General features: G+C 41.3%; 1 pseudogene; it reads left to right on the top strand.

Moving 5' to 3' along the window:
* Window positions 1-2,102: 2,102 nt before the first annotated feature.
* Window positions 2,103-22,467, top strand: LOC105712532 (lysozyme-like protein 1; annotated as a pseudogene).
* The last annotated feature ends 576 nt before the right edge of the window (window positions 22,468-23,043 follow it).

The following is a 23,043-nucleotide window of genomic DNA, read 5'->3' as shown; positions in this document are numbered from 1 at the left end:
CTCCAGCCTGGGTAACAAGAGCAAAACTCCACCTCAAAAAAAAAAAAAAAAAAAAATTTCGTTGTGTCACTTTTTACATCTAGGGTTTTGATCGATTTTGAATTAATTTTTATGTGAGATATAAGGTATGTATTCTTCAATATACCTTATTTTATTTTTGTTGTTGTTTTTGTTGTTTTGCATATAGACAGTCTTATTTTTGTACCATTTGTTGAAAGGAACGTCATCTTTCCATTGAATTTAATTTTCATCTTTATAAAACGTTAGTTGACTACACATTTGTAGCTCTATTTCTAGGCTCTCTATTTTGGTCCACTGTTCTGTGTGTCTATCTTTCCACAAATATCATTCTGTCCTCATTACTACAGCTTTACATTAAGTCCTAAAATCAAGTAGTATGAGTCCTTCAATTTTGTTCTAAATAGCTTTGCCTATTCTAGTCCCTTTGCCTTTTCATATAAGTTTTAGGATCCTGTTAGTGATATTTCCAAGCAATTTTCTGGGATTTTAAATGGAATTCAATTAAATCTATAGATTAAATCTTAATAATATTGAATCTTCAAATTCATGAATATGGTATATCTTTTCATTTACTCAGGTCTTCTTTAACTTTTCATTTATCTTACAGTTGTCAGCATATATATTCTGCACCTATTTTGTTAGGTTTAAATTTAAGTACTTCATTTGTGTTTGTGTACTATTGTAAATGTTTCTTTTTATTTCATATTCTCATTTTCTATTTTTAGTATATAAGAATGTAAATGGCTTTTATATATTTACCTCATTATCTGAAAACTTGCTAAACAAGCATTTTTGAAAAAGAAAAAGACAGTCTGTCTCTGTTTTCTCACTGATTGTAATATCCCTATTTCAAAGCATTTTGAAAAAGATGTTTGAAGAAAAACCTATACATTTTCTCTTATTACAGACAGTTCACAAGAAAAGGTCCACAAATGGCTTCTAAAGATTAAAAAAAGAGGCTCAAGCAGCTTGAAATAACAAAAGTTGAAATTGAAACTCTGCTGAAAACTTACGTTTCATCTCTGATATTGACAAATATTGAAACATTTGATGACACAGTGCACTATCTTCCGGATACAAGCCCATGTGAAAGGCAATTTAGCAAATATCTAGCAAAATTACAAAATTATGCCCTTTGATCCAGCAAGATATTCTTGCAAAGGTAAATGACACATGTATAAAATTACTGGTTGTAATATGTTTATAATAGAAGAATAAAATAAACTAAGTGTGCATCAATATGAAATTGGCCAAGTGTGTTACATTGTATCTGCACAATGTAATGCTATCTGAACTTAAAAATAGATTTCAACAAAACCTTTGCATTACTGGCAGATGGAATTTAAGAAAATACAATGATTAGTTAGGTGCAGCCAACAATAAAGTTCTACTTAGATCTACGTATGCCAATGAGAATTCATTTCAAATGTGTCACTAAATCCGAACATTGAAATAAATAGACCTCAAAAACAGCTCTTTAGTTATTGATTCACAAGATGTTAGCCCAAATTTTTCAAAAATGATGAAATCATATTACAAAAATATGTTATTAATAACAATTTGACTATAGCAAATAAATGTGCTGTTAATAAATTTTAATGTCAGTTTCACCTCTATGTTGCTCATTTTCAAATTTTAGTTTTGTGTTTGTTGATAATTTATGTAGCATATTAGTACAGAGGTACAGAAGTATGATTTATAATGTAATATACATCTAAAGGGGATACATGCTTAACCTTGTTTATTAATGGTGTCTGTGATAAAGTTTGCAGACTGTTGACTTAGAGAAGAGCTCTCACTTGGACGGGAGGCCCTGGCCAAGTTGTGTAGTGAGGAGGTTGTTGAGGGGAAGAGAGAAAAAACGAGAGGTTTTAAGGCCCAGAAGACAGTTATCACCTGCCTCAGAACACAAGCGAGCAGGATGTTATGGCTTCTAGTCCCAAGAAGTAGAATTCTAGCATCTCTAGGTGGTGAGAAACAAAGGTGTTAAGAATTTTTCTTTCTCTAACATTCTAATGAAAGGTTCTTGAGCTAGGAAAGGATTACTCGTGCCTTGTAGGAATCAGACATGGCTTCAGGGGATGCGGGAAGCTCACCTGAGCTGCCAGTCACCGACTGAGTAAGTAGAGCCGTGCTTCTTCCGCAGACTCACCTGAGAAGTCAGCCTCTGAGGCAGGCACCAGGAATCTGCATTTTCAGTAAGACCTAAATTACTCTGATGCCACCTGTCTCAGCGAACCAGCAATGGCAATCCCATCCTGGCTTGAAGGATGTAGAACATGATTCGTGGGGTTACCATGGTTGTGGGTTTTCTTTTGACTTATTTGAGATCAGTAACATTCTAAGTCAGGGGATGGAAACCCACTTTATTTATAAGCTCTGCACTTTTTTGTTTGTTTTGTTTCTTTGAGACAGGGTCCCACTCTGCTGCCCAGGCTGGAGTTCAGTGGCACTATCATGCTTCACTACAGCCTCAACCTCCAAGCCTCAAACAATCCTCACACCTCAGCCTCCCAAGTAGTTAGGACCACAGGCACATACCACCATGCCTGGCTGATTATTGTATATTTTGTAGAGACAGGGATCTACCTTTGTTGCCCAGGCTGGTCTCAAACTCCTGGCTTCAAGTGATCTGCCTGTCTGAGCTTCACAAAGTGCTGGGATTATAGGCATCAGCCACCGTGCCCAGCCTAAGCTCTGCATCTTAAACCTCGTTTGTCTGCCTCTCACAGCTTAACACAATGCTGTATGCCACGGACTGGCACGCTTTCTCTGAAAAGGGCCAGATAATAATATGTTAGGCTTTGTGGTCGATACAGCCTCTAACACAACCACTCAACTCTGCCGCTGTAGTTGGAACTCAGCCACCAATATATTACCAAATGGGTGTAGCTATGTTTCGATAAAACTTTACATACAAAAGCAGGCCTGGTTTGCCCACCTTGCTAGTCACGTTTGTAATGTACATACCCCTCGTGAAGGCAGTTTCTTACCTTATTGCTTAGTCACCTTAGAGCCCTGCTTGTTACTCAGTGTGCTGGCCTTGCTGATGAGTACTAGCCCTGTTTTGGGCCTAGGCTTTCAATGCAGGAATCCAGCCCCAGGGAGAGAAACCAATGACTGGAGAAGTTTCTAGGCAAGTGCAGAAAATGACACGGGATGAACACATGGATGAACATCCAGTTCAGGATCCCGAGCAGGTGTCAGAAATTTCACTTCACCTTATTCCAGCAAGGCTGTCGTTTCTGGGGAAGACAATACTCCGAGAGAGGAAGAGACTGTGGGAAATCAGGAGGCAGCAGGAGACGGCGCTCTTGATCCTACTCCCATTTCGCATGGTTCCGGGGGGCCCTCTTGATGCCCCTCTGCTCCCCCAGGCGCTGTCCTCCTTTCCTGAGGCATCGTCATCCATCCCTCTTGCTCCCCAGTCAGGTGCCAGGCTTTTAGGAGGCCCCCAAGCACTGGTGATGAAGCCCAGCAAAACAGTGCATTTGCAATCTCAGATAAAACATTGGTATTTTGGAAGCAACGTGGCCACGTTTGGAAATGAATCAAGAAAAGAAAATGAAAGATTAGGTGCTTCATCTTCAACCTTCAATAAACCCCCAAACAATAAACCTTCAAGTTGTCCATACAGCCCCATGGGCCTTTCATCACTGGGTGAAATGGGATGTCTATTTCTACACATCCAGTTGATCCTTGAACAAATGCAGGGGTCGGGGCGGGTGCCAATCCCTGTCCAGTTGAAAATCTGCATGTAACTCGACTCTCTAGAAACTTAACGACTCATAGCCTAGTGCTGACTGGAAGCCTTACCAATAACATAAACAGCCAATAAGCACATATTTTATGTTCTGCGTCTTCTGTACAATAAAGTTAGCTAGAGAAAAGAAAATGCTATTGAAAAAGCATAAGGAGGAGAAGACACGTTTACTCTTAGTTAAGTGAAAGTGGATGATCATGAAGTCCTTCATCCTGGTTGTCTTCACACTGAGCAGCTGAGGCGTGGGAGGAAGGGGAGGGGTTTGTCTTGCTGTCTCAGGGGTAGCAGAGGCGGAAGAAAATTCCCAAAAAATGGACCCACGCAGTTCAAACCCATGTGTTCAAGGGACCGCGGTACAGGGAATGTTTCACCCTTGTATTCTATTTTCTATTCATAGAATTAAAATAGAATCCTAAAAATGCTCCCGGTGACTTTCGCCTGGATGTGTATTAAGGAGGGTTGATTTTTTCATTTGCTTAATCCTGAGAACACAGCGCTGACTTGGAAGTTACTGTAGGGAAAAGCATTAAGGAAAGAGCCTGCAGTCGCGTTCCTTCCCTGGACTGGGGAGTGGCCAGTTTTCCCTGATGGTGGCTCTGAATGACCAAAGTGACAGGCAGCATCTAGGCAGGGCTGCGCACAGTCTCCGACGCTGGATTTCAAAGTTCCCGAATCAAGATCGTCTGACCCGGTCTCCTGCTCTTCGGCAGGTTCTGTCTCCAGCAGGCTTTGAGGATGAAGGCTGCGGGCCTTTTGACCCTGATTGGCTGCTTGGTCACAGGCGCCGAGTCCAAAATCTACACTCGCTGCAAACTGGCTAAAATATTCTCGAGGGCTGGCCTGGACAATTACTGGGGCTTCAGCCTTGGAAACTGTGAGATTCTTCCTTTCCTGATCTCTTTCTGTCCTTGACCTCTGCCCTGAGATGCTGAAGGTCCCAGCCACACTCCCTGCTGCGTCTTCCCAGCGGTCCATGCCCTGCCCCCGCCGCACCCAGGGGTGGCTGCTAGCCTAACTGTGGCTCTCTGGGTCTCCTCTCCATCCTCCCCCGCCCCTCATTTCCTTATTCCTGGAGTCCTGTCCTCAGGACACCATCAGGGAAGGGGAAAATAATGCCACTTCTGCTGTCACTGTGGGGAAGGATGACCTGACTTTTGTCTAGGCTCAGCCCCTGACTGGGTGTCCAGCTTCAGGTGCACCCTCCCAGCCCCCATGTGTCCCTCAAGGTGTCCGCCCGCCCTGCCCCACCCCGAGGTGTGTTGGGAGGAAGCAGTCAGGGAACCGGGATCAGGAAACACGCCCTCAGACCAGGCTTAGAGCAAGCGATGCACTTCCTTTGCTGGCGTTTCTGGCTTTGCCCCTCCAGGGATCTGCATGGCTTATTACGAGAGCGGCTACAACACCACGGCCCAGACGGTCCTGGATGACGGCAGCATCGACTACGGCATCTTCCAGATCAACAGCTTCACCTGGTGCAGACAAGGAAAGCTGCAGGAGCAGAACCACTGCCACGTCGCCTGCTCAGGTGAGGCTCTGACTTTCCAATGAGACGGGGAGAAAGCCGACAATGGGATCGCCACTCACATTTCGCTTTAACTAAAATTTGGAGTTCAGACTTGCCAATACATCTGTTCCAGATTGGTAAATTATGCAACGGTTTCCAAGGCGACACTCAGGATCCTGCAGCTGACTTGTCCAAAAATGACTTATTCCTTGTAGGAGAGTTTTTATGAAGCCCTCCGCTAAAGCAGGGGGATGGACAAACGACCCTACTGCCCTTTCAGGTTACAGGTATTTGATGTCTCCAGTAAGAAAAAAGAAACTGCCTGCCAGCTGCTTTCCATAAGCAATTCGCTTAAAGGATGCAGTTTGTAATTTTTTTTTTATTTATAAATATACAAGTAAGCAAGGTTTTTCCTTGCTACTTTTCCTCTTTTAAAAATGTGTCACATACATCTTCTTCAAGAGGATTTTTTTTTTTTTTTTAATGACTGAGCCTGTCATTCATTTTTTTTTTTTTTTTAAAGAGAGAGAGAGAGAATAGGAAGGAGGAAAAAGGAAGAGAAAGAGAGAGAGAGAATGGGGAGGAGGGAGAAGGAAAAGAAAGAGGCAGAGAGAATGGGAGTATTGCTTTCTTGCCCAGGCTAGAATGCAATTTAGTAATGGGTATTGAAAACCTCTTTTATACTGATAATTATACTTAATGATGTAGTCAGGAAGGAATAAGGGAAGAAGATAACAAACAAACAGCCAAACAATATTTAATTTAAACCTATGAAATGCTATGCGATTACTGAGGAGTGATTTACTTCCAATTATATAGTCACCTTTGGAATAGGTGTGAGGTGGTAATGTATGTTTTGTGTATTTGAAGTGGAGAGTTCTATAAATGTTTATTAAGTTTACTTGTTCCGGGTCTGAGTTCAAGTTCTGAATATCCTTGTTAATTTTCTATCTCGTTGATCTATAGAATCGTTAGCTCTTCTTGTTGCATTGATCCTTTTGCCATTATGTAATGTCATTCCTCGCCTCTTTTGATCTTTGTTGCTTTAAAGTCTACTTTATCAGAGGCGAGAATTGCATCTCCTGCTTTTTGTTTATTAGTTTATTTTTACTCTCTGTTTGATTGGTAAATCTTCCTCCTTCTCTCTGAGTCTTTGTGTATTGTTGCATGTAAGATGGGCCCGGATGCAGCATACCGATGGGTTTTGGCTTTTTATCCAATTAAAATATATATAAGTTTAATACTGGTGTTTGATGCTAGCTGGCTGTTTTGCCCATTAGTTGATGTAAATTTTTTATTGTGTTAAAGTTCTTTGCTTTTTGATATATTTTTGGAAAGGCTAATATTGGTTGTTCCTTTATATGTATAGTGCTTCTTTCAGAGGCTCTTGTAAAGCAGGCCTGGTGGTGGTGAACTCTCTAAGTACTTGTTTGTTCGCAAAAGATTTAATTTTTCCTTCGCTCATAAAGCTTAGTTTGGCTGGATAGGAAATTCTGGGTTGAAAGTTCTTTTCTTTAAGGATGTTAAATATTGGTCCCCACTCTTTTCTGGCTTGTAGGGTTTCTGCTGAGAGATCTGCTGTAAGTCTAATAGGTTTCCCTTTATGGGTAACCTGACCTTTCTCTCTGGCTGCCCTTAGTATTTTCTCCTTCATTTCAACCCTAATAAATCTGGCGATTATGTGCCTTGGGGTTGGTCTTCTTGAAGAATATCTTTGTGGTGTTCTCTGTATTACCTGGAGTTGAATATTACCCTGCCTTGCCAGGTTGGGGAAATTTTCCTGAATGATATCCTGAAGAGTGTTTTCCAACTTGGATTCATTCTCTTCATCACATTCAGGTACACCTATCAAACGTAAATTAGGTCTTTTCACATAGTCCCATATTTCCTGGAGACTTTGCTCATTCCTTTTCATCCTTTTTTCTGCATTCTTGTCTTCTTGTTTCATTTCACTGAGCTGGTCCTCGACTTCTGATATCCTTCCTTCTGCTTGATCAATTCGACTGTTTAAACTTGTGCATGCTTCGCGAAGTTCTCGTGTTGTGTTTTTCAGCTCCATCAATTCACTTATATTCTTCTCTAAATTGTCCATTCTCGTTAACATTTCGTCAAACCTTTTTTCAAGGTTCTTAGTTTCTTTGCATTGGGTTAGAACAAGTTCTTTTAATTCACAGAAGTTTCTTATCACCCACGTTTGGAAACCTGCTTCTGTTATTGGAACACCCGTGTAATCTATTAAGCCTTGTTCCGTTACTGATGAGGAATTGCAATCCCCTGTAGAGGGAGAGGCATTCTGATTTTGAGTATTCTCTACCTTTTTACGCTGGTTTCTTCCCTTCATTATATATTTGTCCGTCTGTCGTCTTTATAATTACCGACTTTCTAACTGGGTCTCTGACGTCCAACTTGTTGATTCCCTGCGCCGAAATCTGAGCAATCCACTGAGCCGGCCAAAACAGCGGTGTTAAGATTGATGGTGCTTTTCTGCCCGGAATCTCCGGACTCTGCACCAAGAACTGGCGTGCTAAGGCACCAGCAAAACCGCCATGCCGGCCACAAGAGTCGCCCTGGTGACCTGTGGAGCTCCTCCACTGGGAATCTCCTGGTCCGTGAGCAACTAATATTCGTCTGAAAGTGTGGCGTCCTCTCGTTCTTTGCGCTTTCACTGGGAGGTACGTGCCCGAGCTGCTAATCATCAGCCATCTTGGATCTCTCCTCCGCAGTTTGTAATTTTTTGTGGAGATTGAGATGAATACACTTTATGTTTCTTTCCTTTCTTTTTCTTTTTTTTTTTTTCTTTTTTTTTTTTGAGACAGGGTCTCACTCTGTTGCCTAGGCTGGAATGCTGTGGTGTGATTACAGCTCATTGCAGTCTTGACCTCTAGGGCCCAAGCAATCCTCTCTCCTCTGGGTAGCTAGAACTACAGGCACAGGCCTGGCTGTTTTTAAATTTTTTTGTAGAGACATAATTTGGCTATGGAGTCTCGCTATGGGGTCCCACCTAGGCTGGTCTTGAACTCCTAGCCTAAGGAGATCCTCCTGCCTCAGCATCTCAGAGTGCTAGAATTATAGATGTGGGCCACAATATTTAGCTAGCTGCATGTCTTAAATATTAGACATTAAACTAGAACTCACTTCCATGTTGTTTACTTTAGTCATTCTAGAAATACATATGAGCACAGCATTGAGGATAACAAAATACGTCAGGCATGAATTCTGCTTTACCAAACTTCCATGTGACATGAAAGAGAAGAGAACATGTGCTTACATGAAGTTAAATGATGTACGCAGGAGTGCACTGAGTGTCACGGGCTTCAGAGGAAAGCGACGGTATTAACAAACCATGGAAAGTTCTGTAAACACAGTGATATTTGACCTGAGACTTAGAAGATGGGAAAGATTTGAATAAAGAGAGAGAAAAGTTATCCCAGGCCAGGGGAACAGCAAAAGTGAAGAGGTGCCTGTGGGAGGGTGTGGGGCATGAACAGAGAGTAAGGAGAGGCTTTTTTTTCTGTAACAAAGTGACATGAAGAGGAATCACAGGAAAGGCAGGTGGAGAGGCTAATGACCACCTGTGCGTGAAGGGCCTGGAAAGCCAGGCTAAGAGGCTTGCACTGATTTCTGCCTGCAAGAGGAAGCCAAGAGAGGTCAGTTAACTAAGCATTGCTTCAGCAGGATCAACCTGCAAGTGGTGTGTGGGACGGATTAAAGTAGAGGCCATTTAAGTGTCACTGCAGTTACTGAGCTAAGCACCACAAAAAGACTGAATGATGGTCACAGTTGGTGACGTGGAGAAGGCTGACGCCAGAGATGCTCAACAGGCAGAGGACAGAGCTCAGTTGAAGTCATCTTCTCTGTGCTCCCTCTAGAGTGTAAGTCCCTTGCGGGCAGAGAGTTCTATTTCATTCACTGATGTATCCTCAGTGCCTAGAATGGCGTCTGGCCACTGCAGGAGCTCAATAAATGTTTATTGAATAAATGGAGAGAATGAGGAACAAGAGTGAAGTCAGAGAGTCATAAAATATTCTATTGCAAATTCTTTCAGGGCAGAAAATAAACTATTTTAACTTCTCTTTGCCACATCCAGGAGTCCCCCACTTATCGAAGGGGGAATATATTCCAAGATTCCCAGTTGATGCTGAAACTGCAGATAATATCTAACCCTGTATATACTGTAATTTTTTCTATACATAGATACTGATGACAAAGTGTAAGTTATAAATTAGGCACACTAAGATGTTATCAACAATCAGTAATAATGGAATAATTATAACAATATGCTGTAATAAAAGGTATGTAAGTGCTTTCTCTCTCTCACTCTCTTTAATGTTACATTAATAAAAATAACCAAGCACTGTTGACTGTAAATGAAAATTTAGAAAATGAAGTAATCAGTATATGGGTTTAAATGTCAGTTTACCTAGTACATTGTCCCTACGCTAACATTAATAAAGAATGATCACTACCTCCTGAGATACATCTCCTGATTATTAGTCAGCCCTTAATTTAGAACATTCCTTTGTTAGGCCAAAATCTATCTTTTTCTAGCCTTCTATACCAATCCTAGTTTTTCCTCCTGGGTTTTTTCAAAACAAATTTGCTTTATGTTACACATAAAAACATATTAACTGTATGCAAATGATTTATAAGTATCTCTCATCTCCAGTTTCTTATCTTCTGAGCTAAAACATTCAGTATATTCACTTTCCCGTAGGCATGACTATTGAACCCTTCCCTGGTCAATCTTATTAGCCTTCCCTAAGAGCTCACCAACGGAGTCTTTCAGTCAAATATGAGGATTAAATGTGTGCATTTAACTCCCATGATGGGCTGACCCCACCTTCCAAATGTCCACTCTCTAATCTCTGAAACCTCTCACTCTGTTATCTTACATGGGGTGTGATAGGAACTTTGCAGATGTGAGGAAGGATCTGAGCTTGGGCCGGGGAGATTATCCCTGACCATGTGGGTGAGCCAATCTAATCTCATGAATCTTTAAAAGCAGAGAAACTTGCCCAGCTGTGGTCAGAGACAGATCCAATGACAGAAGAAGGAAGAGAGATTCAGAGTGTGAGAGGGTCTCAACCCACCATTGCTGGCTGTGAAGGTGGAGTAAGGGGCTGTGAGTCAAGGGGCGTGAGTGGTCCCTAGAAGCTGGGAACGGCCCTCAGGTGACAACCTGCAAGCAACAGGGATCTCAGTTCAAAACCCACAAAGAACTGAACTCTCCCGAATCCCAAATGAGCAAGGAAATGGATCTTCCCCCAGAGCCTCCAGAAAGGAAAACACACCTGTCAGCACCTTGACTTCAGCCCTGTGAATCCCCATCACTCTTCTAGCCTAGAGAACTGTCAGCAAATTTTGCAGTGTTTAAGCCACTAAATTTGTGGTAATTTGTTAGGGCAGCAATAGAAACCCAATATACCTCTCCTCCCTCTTGGTGTCCTACTAAATTAACACTAAAGGGATTCAAGAATCAATAAGATAAAAAGACAAATCCACAAATACAGGATAAATGGAAGAGGAAACTATACCAAAATGTTTAGAAGCTGGAAAGCAGGAGGCAAGTGGTGACTAACTTAGCGATTAAAGAAATCTGAATCCTAAACCAGCAGTGGGAAATCTGAGAAGCAAACATGGAACCAACATAACAACAAAGCTCAGAAATCAGTAGCATCAGCTACTTCTGGAAGTTAGAGTGAAGATATATTTAAAGTTCCATTAAGGAATAGTTAGAACATTGAGTCCCGTCCTGAGGCATTCATCTACTGACTGCCCCTCACCCTGGCAGAATACTGAGACTTCTCCCTTTAGATGAGTGAAGTAGAAAACCTCTCAACTGAGAGACCTCCACTGCCTTTGAGGATGAGAGCTCCAGACCACAGACATGGGAAATTAAGTTATCGTTTCTATAGTCCCAACCACCTTCTCCACTCAGATTTCACAGTGACAGCAGCCAGGACTGACTCTCCAGATGAGAAGATTTTCTTCTACAGATCTGGCCAAATTGAAAGGAAATAACTAATGATTCTGAGTGGGACTCCCCAGTGAACAAGATTGGTCAAACCTCCCTGCGGTGAGATCCACAGTTGAAAATCCCTACCTCTGAGCACAGGGCTCTGCCAGCTTTTAGTGTCCCTCTCTTAAATAGTTGCAGAGAGCCAGGGATCACCAGACTTCAGAGGAATGACAGTGACATGAAAAAAAATGAGGCAAAAACCTAACAGATAAAACTTTTTGAAAGCAAAGGTTATGCAAGGAAATGAAAACTTCGAATTCAGAAAACTATCATTAGTATCTTCAGACAGGTAAGAGAGGATGCTTAGATGAAACAAAGCAAGATGCTTTTTTTGAAAAAGATAAAGGAAATTTAGGTCGGGCACGGTGGCTCATGCCTGTAATCCCAGCACTTTGGGAGGCCAAGGTGGGCGGATCACAAGGTCAAGAGATCAAGACCATCCTGGCCAACATGGTGAAACCCCGTCTCTACTAAAAATACAAAAAAATTAGCCGGGTGTGGTGGCACGCACCTGTAGTCCCAGCTACTTGGGAGGCTGAGGCAGGAGAATTGCTTGAACCCGGGAGGCAGAGGTTGCAGTGAGCCAAGATCATGCCACTGCACTCCAGCCTGGCACCTGGGGACAGAGCAACACTCTGTCTGAAAAAAAAAAAGAAAAAGGAAACTTTCAGAGAACCAAATAAAGAGCCTTTGGAAATTAACAATATGATAACAGAAATGGAAAACTCAATAAAGTAATAAGAAGATAATATTGAAGAAATCTCTCTAAAAGCAGAATGAAAAAAAGAAAGAGATAAGTGGAAAATAGGAGAAATAAGAATGGTAAAATTAATGGATATAAAAAATATGTTTTAGCAGGAGAGGAGAGAAACAGTAGATAGGACACAACCTTTAAAAAACATTTCCAGAACTAAAGAGCATGTGATTTCCATTTGTAAGTTTCATCACATGACCAGAACAGTAGTCACCCCTTGTCTACTGTTTTGCCTTCCATAGTTTTAGTTACTCGTGGTCAACTGTGACTCAAAAGTATTAAATGGAAAATTCCAGAAATAATTAATAAATTTTAAATTGCGTGCCATTCTGAGTAGTGTAAGGAAATCTTGCACCATTCTGCTTTGTCTCACACTGGATATAAATTATTCCTTTGTCCAGCATATCCACACTGTATACACTACATGCCCATTAGTTACTTAGTAGCTGTCTCATTTATCTGGCTTAAAACAAAACATAGCATATACAGAATTTGGTACTATTCATCATTTCAAAAATCAGCTGGGAGCCTTGGAATGTATCCTCCTTGGATAAAGAGAAGCTACTGTACAATTGATTATTCTACACTCACACTCAGGAACATCCTCCTCCAATTTCAGAACACTATAGAAAAACAGAATATGCAACAGGCTTCCATTTGAAAAAGAAAATGTCCCATACAAAAGAATCAAGCATCAGAGTGACATCAGACTTCTCAACCACAACACTGGAAGCTAGAAGAAAATGGAAAAATGTCTTCAAAACTCAGAGGGAAAACCATTTCCAATATAAAATTCTGTGCTACCAAATTATCAATACATTTTGAGCATAGAATGAGTACATTTTCTGAGAACCAAGTTGTTAAATTTTTTACCTCCTGTATCATAAAGAATCCTGGCTGGAAGACAGAACAAACACAAACTGGGTAATGGAGGAGAATGTTAATAAAGACTCTACTTTCAAAAATCTGATCAAATCACAGAAAAAACATGGCAGTAGTGAAGTGAGGGATAGGAATCACAGGCCATTACTACCCCCTTGCCCAGAGAGGAATGAGCTTTCATTATAGATTCCTAGTTACACCTCATTATGGTCAGAGACTATGGTCTACATCAGCGGCCCCCAACCTTTTTGGCACAAGGGAACAGTTTGTAAAAGACAAATTTTCCATGGACCAGGAGGAGGAGGATGGTTTCAGGACGATTCAAGCACATTACATTTATTGTCCACTTTATTTCTATTATTATGACAGTGTAATATATAAGAAATAATTATACAACTCACCATAATATAGAATCACTGGGAGCCCAGAGCTTATTTTCCTGGAACTAGACAGTCTTTTCTGGGGATGATAGGAGACAGTGACAGATCATCAGGCATTAGATTCTTGTAAGGAGCGTGCAATCCAGATGCCTCGCAGGTGCAGTTCACAAAAGGGTTTGCACTCCTATGAGAATCTAACACAGCCTCTGATCTGGCAGGAGGTGAAGCTCAGATGGTAACATGAACAAGGGAAAGTGGCTGTAAATACAGATGAAGCTTAGCTCACTTACCCGCTGCTCACCTCCTGCTGTGAGATTTGTTCCTAACAGACAATGGACGGGTCTTGATCTGTGGTTTGGGGGTTGGGGACCCCTGGTCTATATGGTTTCAAGCCTCTAATATGTTTTTAACCTTATTTTACAGCACAGCAAAGCCGTCTTATGGTGAATATACATTTGAAAAACAATGTGTATTTTATATTTGGTGGGTAGATGTTCTATAAATGACTGTTATTTCCTTTTTGATTTTCTTACTTAGAACTTACTAGATAGCTCTTAGCAGAACTATCATACAGTGAGAGATACATATTGAAATTTGCAACTATCATTTTAGTTTTTTCTATTTCTCCTTTCAGTCTTGTCCATTTTTGAAGCTTTGTTATTAGGCACATATTCATTGAGGACTGTTATGTCTTTGTGCTGAATTGACCCTTTTATCACTGGAGTCCATGTTTCTGCTTAACTCTGGTACTATTTCTCATCCAGAAATCTACTTTACCTGATAGCAGTATAGCCCACTCTTGCTTTCTTTGGGGAAATCCTTGCATAATATGTTTCTTCTTTCCATCCTTTTACTTTTAACTCATCTGTGTCTTTATATTTAAAGTAAATTTCTTATAGGTAGCATGAGTTATGTGTTGTTTTTATATCCATTCTGATAATTACTGCTTTTCAGTAGGAGTGACTAAACCATGTTTTCCTAAAGGGCCAAATGGTAAATATTTTAGGCTTTTCAGGTCATCTGGTTTCTATTGCAACTACTCAACCGTTACAGAGTGTGAAAGCAGCCACAGACAGTATGCAAATGGATGGGACTGGCTGTGTTCCAATGAGGCTTTATTTACAGAAACAGGAGGTTGACCTGTGGGCCATACTTTGTGGAACCTTGATTAGATCATTTACCTTTATTGTGATTACTGATACGGCTAGTTTTAAATGCTATCTTGCTGTTCTGTTTGTCTGTGCCATCTATTCTTGGTTACATTTTTCTGCCTTCTTTTGAATTTTTTAAAATATATTTTATTATTCTCTTTTATTTCCTCCATTGGTTTGTTAGCTATACCTCTACTTTGTTTTCAGTAATTACTCTAGGGTTTCCAATAAGCATCATTATCTTATCACATTCTACCTTCAAATAACACACCACTTCATATGTAACATACGAGTTTCTTAACAGCATTCTTTAATTTTTCCTATTCCATCCTTTGTGCCATGTTGTCATGCATTTTTCTTCTACATTTATATACCTCCCAATGTATTTTTATTATTTTTGCTTTAAACAATTGTCTTTTAAATAGTTTTTTAAATGAGGAAAAAGGTTCTATAATATTTGTTACATATTTACTATTTCTAATACTTTTCATTCCTTTGGTGGATTTATTTAGGGAGGTAGTTAATTGATATCACTTCCCTTCAGCTGAAAAAATTTCTTTAACTTCCTGGTTTTGCTTTTGTCTTTTTTTTAGGGTAGAGGTCTACTAGCAAGTGTTCTCTCTGCTTTTGTTTGTCTGAAAATGTCTCTATTTTATTTTGATTTTGAGGAACATTTTCTTTACATATAAAATTCTGGGCTGACAGTTGTTCTCCTCTCCAGTTATTGTTGTTTTGAGACAGGGTCTTGCTCTGTCACCCAGACTGGAGTGCAGTGGCGTGATCACAGTTCACTGCAGCCTCAACTTCCTGGGCTCAAGCAATCCTCCCACCTTAGCCACCTGAGTAGCTGGGCTCACAGTCATGTGCCACTATGCCTGGCTGATTTTTATTTTATTTTTTGCAGAGATGGGGTGATATGGTTTGACTGTGCCCCCATCCAAATCTCATTTTGAATTGTAACTCCCATAATTCTCATGTGTTGTGGGAGGAACCCAGTGGGAGGTGATTGAATTATGGGGGTGGGTTCTTTCCTGCACTGTTCTCTTGGTATTGAATGAGTCTCATGAGATCTGATGGTTTTAAAAATAGGAGTTTCCCTGCACAAGCTCTCTTTTTGCCTGCTGCCATGCTTGTAAGACATGACTTGCTCCTTTTTGCCTACCGCCATGATTGTGAGGCCTCCCCAGCCATGTGGAACTGTAAGTCCATTAAACCTCTTTCTTCTGTAAATTGGCCAGTCTCAGGTAGGTCTTTATTAGCAGCATGAAAACAGACTAATACATGGGGTCTCGCCATGTTGCCCAGGCTGGTCTCAAACTCCTGGGCTCAAGCAATCCTCAACCTTCCAAAGTGCTGGGATTACAGCCGTGAGTCACCACAACCAGCTTCAAACTGTTAAAGATATTCCATTGCCTTCTGACTTGCCTTATGCATAATGGAAAACCAATGATTTTCTTATCTTTGTCCCCTGCATGTAATATGTCTGTTTTCTCTAGTTGTTTTTAAGATTTTCTATCACTCATTTTTAGCAATTTGGTTATGTGAGATATTTGTGTTTATCTTACTTGGTATTTGTTAACATTTTGTATCCCTGAGTTTATAATTTTCATTAAATTCAAAAACATTTCAGCCATTCTTTCTTCTAATACTCTTCTCCTTCAAGGATGCTAATGGCACATATGCTAGATGGCTGCTGCTGTCCCATTATCACCATGGCTCTTCATGTCTTCAGCCTTTCTCCCTCCCTGTGTTTTATTTTCAATAGTTTCCATTGTTACGTCTTCAAGTCCGCTGTTACTTTATTTTTTTAATGCTAATCTGTTAAGCTTATTGATTGGATATTTCTTTTCAGATACTCTATTTTTTATTTGGTGTTAGGCAAACTTTTGTATCTTTCGTTTCATTTTATTCATGGTTCTCTTTGAGTCCTTGATATAAAGAAACATATTTATAAGCAGTGATTTAATTTTCTTATCTGCTAATTCAATCAACTGTCATTTCTGTGTCTTTTCCCTGACTGATCTTTCTCGTGGTATGTGTCACATTTCCTGGCCTCTGCGCATGGAATCATTTTTTATTGAATACATGCACAGTGTATGTGCTGACAGCTGTTGTGAGTTCTCTGGTCCTGTCTTCTTAGTGTAAAATAATTTCAACAAGAGACACACAGCAAAGGAGAGGTAGCATAGACTAATTTATTGAAAAAGAAAAGGAATATTTTGAAAGCTAGGTGCAGAATGGACAGTTCACCCCGAGAGAGACTTCAGGGCTGTCTGCTCATAAGGATGAGACAGCAAAGACCGCGTGAGGAATGGTCCCTTTATGGGAATCGTCCATGGTTATTGACAAGCGGGTGGGAAGAGGTGTGTTGCTGGTAAGCGTGTTCTGGGTGATCCTCTCGGTGCACTTGCACAGTCACTGTACATGCTGTTCATACAACACATGTCTCCTTAGTATCTTAAATCTTCACCGGGTGATGTGTTTTTTATTATTATAATGAGCAAAGTGTCAGTCTAAGGACCAGTAAAGTCAAAATGTGCATTTTTCCTACAGGGGAAATTCCCTTCTGGAGACAGCTTTGTTTGAATGGGCTGGACTACACTGTGAATGCTGAGGCTTACAGTGTGGATTCTACAGTCACCAGAGTTGCCACACCCTTGCCTACCTATCCTGCCTCATACACAGCACTGTTGAGTGTCTAGACTATGCTTTCTTCCTTTAAAGAGTGTTGAATTTCTTTTGCCAACCAGTTAAGTTTATTCTGATGGGCTTAACCCTTTAAAGACTTGCTCTTAAACTTTGTTAGGGAAGTTCTGGAGTAGTCCTTATGGCAGGGCTCGTTTAGTTCCACTACCAAGGCATGACTACTCACCCAGTGTCTCTTTTGAATGTGCTGAGGATAAAGCAAGGTCTGTTCCCTTGGGCTAGTCAGAAGTCACGTCTCCCAGCCCCACGTGAGGTCTGTAACTGCCCTGCTCCTGGCAGTAGTTCTCTGCCTAGCCCTGTGGAATTTTACCTGTGCATACCCAGTTTAGCCTTCAGTCCAAGACTCAGTGGAATCCCTTTGCAGATTTCTGCTGCTCTTTTTCTGGGTAGCTCCTGCCTCCCAGGTATGAATTTGCATATGTTGTTTCAATTGCTGTCTCTTATAGCTGATATGTTTTGTTAGTTTTTCTTTTGGTTAATAGAATTTTGTTTTAAAGAAAAATTAAGTCACATTCAGAATAAATTTGCTTAAAAGAAATTTGTCGCTAGGTTTATCTTCTAGTTAAGCCGAACTGAGAAAGCAACAAAATTAGCAACTCAATGAAATAGCGGGCTCAAGAAAAACTTCCACTTTCAACTGAGTTAACAAAATAATCTGGTAATACAATGCTCCATTGAAATGCGATATTTTACGTTAACTTTTTAAATTTTTTCTGGTATCAAAAATAGTGCATTTGTAAACAAATTTTAGAAAATATGCAGCAGACTTCAGACCACTGGTGATCCCACAGTTAAGAGCCAAATCTTCTTCAAATCCTAGTGAGCTAATGACTGTCTTTTTTTGTAATCTAAACTAGTGCTGCCTAATAGAACTTTCCATGACAATGAAAATGTCTTCCATCTGTGCCCTCAAGCATAAGAACCACTAGCCATGAGTGGCTATAAAGTGTCTGAAATGTAGCTAGAACAAATAAGGAACTGAAGTTTTAATTGTGTTTAATGTTAATTAATTAGAATTCATGGTTTTTAACATGTTTCTCAGCTTTACTGAGGTAAAATCGACAAATCAAAATAGTATATATTTGAAGTAAATAACATGACAATTTGATTTTGTATGCATTGTGAAATGATTATCACAATCAAGTTTAACAAATCCATCACCTCACATCATTACCTTGTGTGTGTGTGCGTGGGGGTGTGTGTGTGTGAAAGAGAGAGAGAGAAGAACACTTAAGACTCTAGCTCTGTCACCCAGACTGGAGTGCAACGGTACAATCTCAGCTCACTACTACCTCTACCTCCCATATTCAAGTGATTCTCCTGCCTCAGCCTCCTGAGTAGCTGAGACTGCAGGTATGTGCCACCATGCCCAGTTAATTTCTTTATTTTTAGTAGAGACAGGGTTTCACCATGCTGGCCAGGTTGGTCTCAAACTCCTGACCTCAAGTGATCCACCCACCTTGGCCTCCCAAAATGCTGGGATTACAGACGTGAGCCACCGCGCCTGGCTACCATCAGCAAATTTCAAGTAAGCAGTACAGTATCATTAACTATGATCACCATATTGTACATTAGATTCCCAGACCTTCTTCACCTTATAACTGAAAGTTTGGACCCTTCCATCAGCATCTCCCCATTTTCCTCACCAGCCACTGCTCTACTCTCTGCTTTTACGAGTTCAACGTTTTTAGATTTTGCATATGAGTGAAATCATGTGGTATTTGTCTTTCTGTGTCTCACTTCCTTCACTTAGCATGATGTCCCTGGGTTCATTCATGTTGTTGCAAATGTCAGCATTTTCTTCTTTTTCATGACTGAATAATATTCCACTCTCTATATAAATATTTTATCCATTCATCTGTCAACTAATATAATTTTAATTTAGATGTTCACATGTTGCTAATGCCTGCCATATTGGACAGTACAGCTCTTGATGGATATCTTTATGATATTGAGAACTTAACATTGCTTGGGGAACATTTCCCCATATTATTAAGCATCTTGGGAAAACATAATTCAAATCCCTCTTTATTGAATTATATGAAAGTATTATGATTAATTTGAACATCACTGATTATGAGGCAATTAGATTTTTTCATTTTACCTCTTATAAATAAAATTATAGTAAACCACTTTGTAAGGAAATATTCCTTGGGATATGTCTTGAGAGAGAAGTTACTAAGTGAAAGGAAAAGAACTTCTTTAAGGCTCTGAACACATGCTGCTCTGTTGGTTTCCTGAGATGTTGAATCTATTCTACTCCCACCCGCAAGTATTCCAGAGAACCTGCCTCTCTGCACCCTTGTCAACATCAAGCATTACCCAATCCTCTAAAAAAAAAAAAATCTTTGCTTAATTGACAAGCAGAAATGAGATCAAGTAGTTTGAGTATTTTTGTCCTTGATTGGCGGTTGTGGTGTTCATGGACGTGGGCCTCCCAGATCCCCTGCTAAGGGAAGATTAGTCTGCAGTTGTGTGATGAGCAGACAGCACCTGCCACCTGCTTCAGAATCAGCCTCGGCTGCAGGCTGTTCCCTTCCAGGGTGGCCCATACCCAGTGACACATGAGCAGAAGCCTGTGGACCGGGCACGTGGGTCCAACTTGGACAGCTCTGATGGACAGCGCTCACTCAGGAGCTCCTGGCTGGGCTGCCTGAGGAACTGCTGGGTCTGCATCTCAAACGGACATCTCCATCTGCCCATCCCGCTTCCCCCCACCCCATTCCTTTCATAGATGTGGATCTCTGAGGAATGTCTAGCATCTCAAATCCATCTTAGCATCTGTTCCTGGAGAACCAAATTGCAATAGAAGTGATATTGGACTTTTAAAATTTACTTACCTTTTTCTATCATGTTTGTGTTGAGAAGGATTTTGAGGCCACTTTCAGGCAAGCAGGAAAGAATGTGGATATCAACTAATACATTTGAATCAAAAGATTTGAAACAATAGAAAATGTAATAAATGGCCAGGCACCCAGGTGGCTGTAATCCAAGTGCTTTGGGAGCCAAGGCAGGAGGATCACTTGAGCCCTGGAGTCCAGCCTGGCCAACATAGTGAAACCTTCTCTCTACAATAAGTACAAATAATAAAAATGGCCGGGCATGGTGGTACATGCCTGTAGTCCCAGCTACTCAAGAGGCTGAGGTGGGAAGATTACTTAAGCCCAGGAAGTTGAGACTGCAATGAGCTATGATCGTGCCACTGCACTCCAGTCTGGGTGACAGAGTGAGATCCTGTTTCAAAAAAAAAGAAGAAGGAGATAGATGCATTTGACTTAAAACTTTCTGCATATGAAAAACACCCTAGGCTGGGTACAGTGGCTCACACCTATAAGCCCAGCACTTTGAGAGGCCAAGGTGGGTAGATGACTTGATGTCAGAAGTTCGAGACCAGCCTGCCCAATATGGTGAAACCCTGTCTCTATTAAAAATACAAAAATTAGCCCGGCATGGTGGCACGAACCTGTAATTCCAGCTACTGGGGAGGCTGCGGCAGGAGAATGCTTGAAGCCAGGAGGCGGAGCCTTCAGTGAACCAAGACTATGCCACTGCACTCCAACCTGGGCAACAGAATGAGACTCTGTCTCAAAAGAAAAAGAAAAGTGGATAAAAAAATTTTAAGGCACAAACTGAAATGACAATAGACAAAAGTTTAATATTTACTTCTAAAGAGATCTTACACGTCAAACTAACCCAAATACAGAAAACATTGTACTAGCCTGTCTTATGTGCCTTTTTTTTTTCCTTAAGACAGAGTCTCACTCTGTTGGCCAGGCTGGAGTGCAGTGCTGTGAACACGGCTCACTGCAGCTTCCACCCCCTGGGCTCAAGTGATCCTCACACCTCAGACTCCCAAGTAGTAGGGACTAGAGGTGTTCACCATCACACCTGGCTAATTTTTTACTTTTTGTAGAGACTGGATCTTACTATGTTGCCCAGACTGGACTCAAACTCCTGGCCTCAAGTGATCCCCCTACCTTGGCCTCCCAAAGTGCTGGGATTACAGGTCTGAGCCCCCACACCTGGCCTGTGCCTATTTAGGACATAAAAACATTCGTGGCATCTCCTCTAAACACCTTTGCAAAAACCCTTCGGGATTGGGCTCTTTCTCTGAAACTTCAGGTAGTGCAAGATGAAGATGGTCTTAAAACAAAAACAAAGTTATTTTAACTATAAAGAAGCTTAACAAAAATGAGATTGTGGCTTTGCAGGGAAAATCATAGTTCTTCCAAACCTCCCATTCCAACAAGAGTGAGAAAAGGGAAGTAAGCTTGAGCTGGGGTCCCTCTCCAACAACAAAATCTCACCTAACCCTGATGTCTTCTCTCTTTTCCAGCCTTGATCACTGATGACCTCACAGATGCGATTATCTGTGCCAGGAAAATTGTTAAAGAGACACAAGGAATGAACTATTGGTAAGAGTCTTTCCTTGGGAGACTTTGGCTGCATGGGCAAAACCTAGTGTGTGTCTTCATCACAGCTACGGTGGAATTGACAACTCACCTCTGCAGAGTGGTCCAACCAATGGAAGGAGACCTTGTCTATATTCTCCTCCGACGGCGGGCGGGTGTGCAGTGAACACAGTAGTAGATAGAAGGGGAGAGGAGAGATGGGATTGAGTGAAGATAGTTTGCAATTGTTTTTCATATGAATGGATTCCAAACAATGGAGGAAGGCATTTTCTAAAGTGATTTGGAAAGGAGTCAATTGAGTCAATCAACAGAGAAAAAAAAACAAAAAAGCTTGAGTTTGCTTTAGACTTGGATGAGATTTGGAAGGTTACAGCAACATTTTGCAGGGAAAGAGGACGAGCAGCAGTGAGAGAAAAGTGAGCAGGTCTGTGACACGGCGACTCAAGAGAAGCCTCCCAGGACCGAGCCTGGGACCTTACGTTCCCTGTTGCTGTGTTCTAGTGAACATTGCTAGCCGGGCCACCCACTCAGAGAACCCACATTTTCAAAGATGTGGGTGTGTAATGAAATGACCCATCCTTACCAAAGTTGATTGCTTGTTGCTGAAGCTAACAATGGCTAGGGGAAAAGCAGGAGAGAAAAGTCTGAACTAGGCAAAAGGGCAGTGTCCTTGGATCTCAGAAGCAAATGAAACCCAACCCAGGGTTCCGCTGGTGATTCTGGTTAGTTTCTGTAGGCTTTGAACCTAAGACGATTTGGATTGTCATGCTTCTTTCTGCTGCTCCTGCTTCCCTCTGGTCCTCAGGCAAGGCTGGAGGAAACACTGCGAGGGCAGAGACCTGTCCGCGTGGAAAAAAGGCTGTGAGGTTTCCTAAGCTGGGACTGGACACAGGGTGCTTTGCAGCAACGCCCCAGGGTTTGCAGTGAACGTCCAAATGCCTGTGTCATCTCATCCCGTGTCCTCCCAATATTCCTTCTCAAACTTGGAGAGGGAAAACTAAGCTATATTTTTAAGAAAATAAATATTTCCACTTAACGTCTTCACCCAGACTCTGTTTCAATGACATCCTAGTAGCTTGGTGTTAAGACTTGAACAATCACCTCCACAATGCTCTAGCCATGGGAAAAACAAACTTCCCTTCTTCATTGTAGGGAGTCCTGGTTCCTGTGGCCCTGAAACATCTGCTCATTCAAAAATAAGACTCCCTCATCTTCAGGGCCATCCTCAGGAACAGGACGCATGCAGAAGGGTGAGGGTAAGAGCTAGGAGCACATGAGGGGGTGAGTCCCCTTAAGAGTACCCCAGAAGGAGCATCTATGCACACCCACAAGCTAGGTACCATGCATCTACCCACATGCACGCAAGAGACGCGGAGAGACAGGGCAACTGGGATTCACGGTTTAATGATTGAAATTCTCAAAAAGGTTCTCAGTTGTAATTTCCGTATTTT

The sequence above is a fragment of the Aotus nancymaae genome, unplaced genomic scaffold (genome assembly GCF_030222135.1).
Source record: "Aotus nancymaae isolate 86718 unplaced genomic scaffold, 86718_ANA_hifiasm-v0.15.2.pri h1tg000077l, whole genome shotgun sequence".
Taxonomy (NCBI): domain Eukaryota; kingdom Metazoa; phylum Chordata; class Mammalia; order Primates; family Aotidae; genus Aotus; species Aotus nancymaae.
The sequence above is the reverse complement of the archived record's forward strand: the minus strand, read 5'-3'. Positions and strand labels throughout refer to the sequence as shown.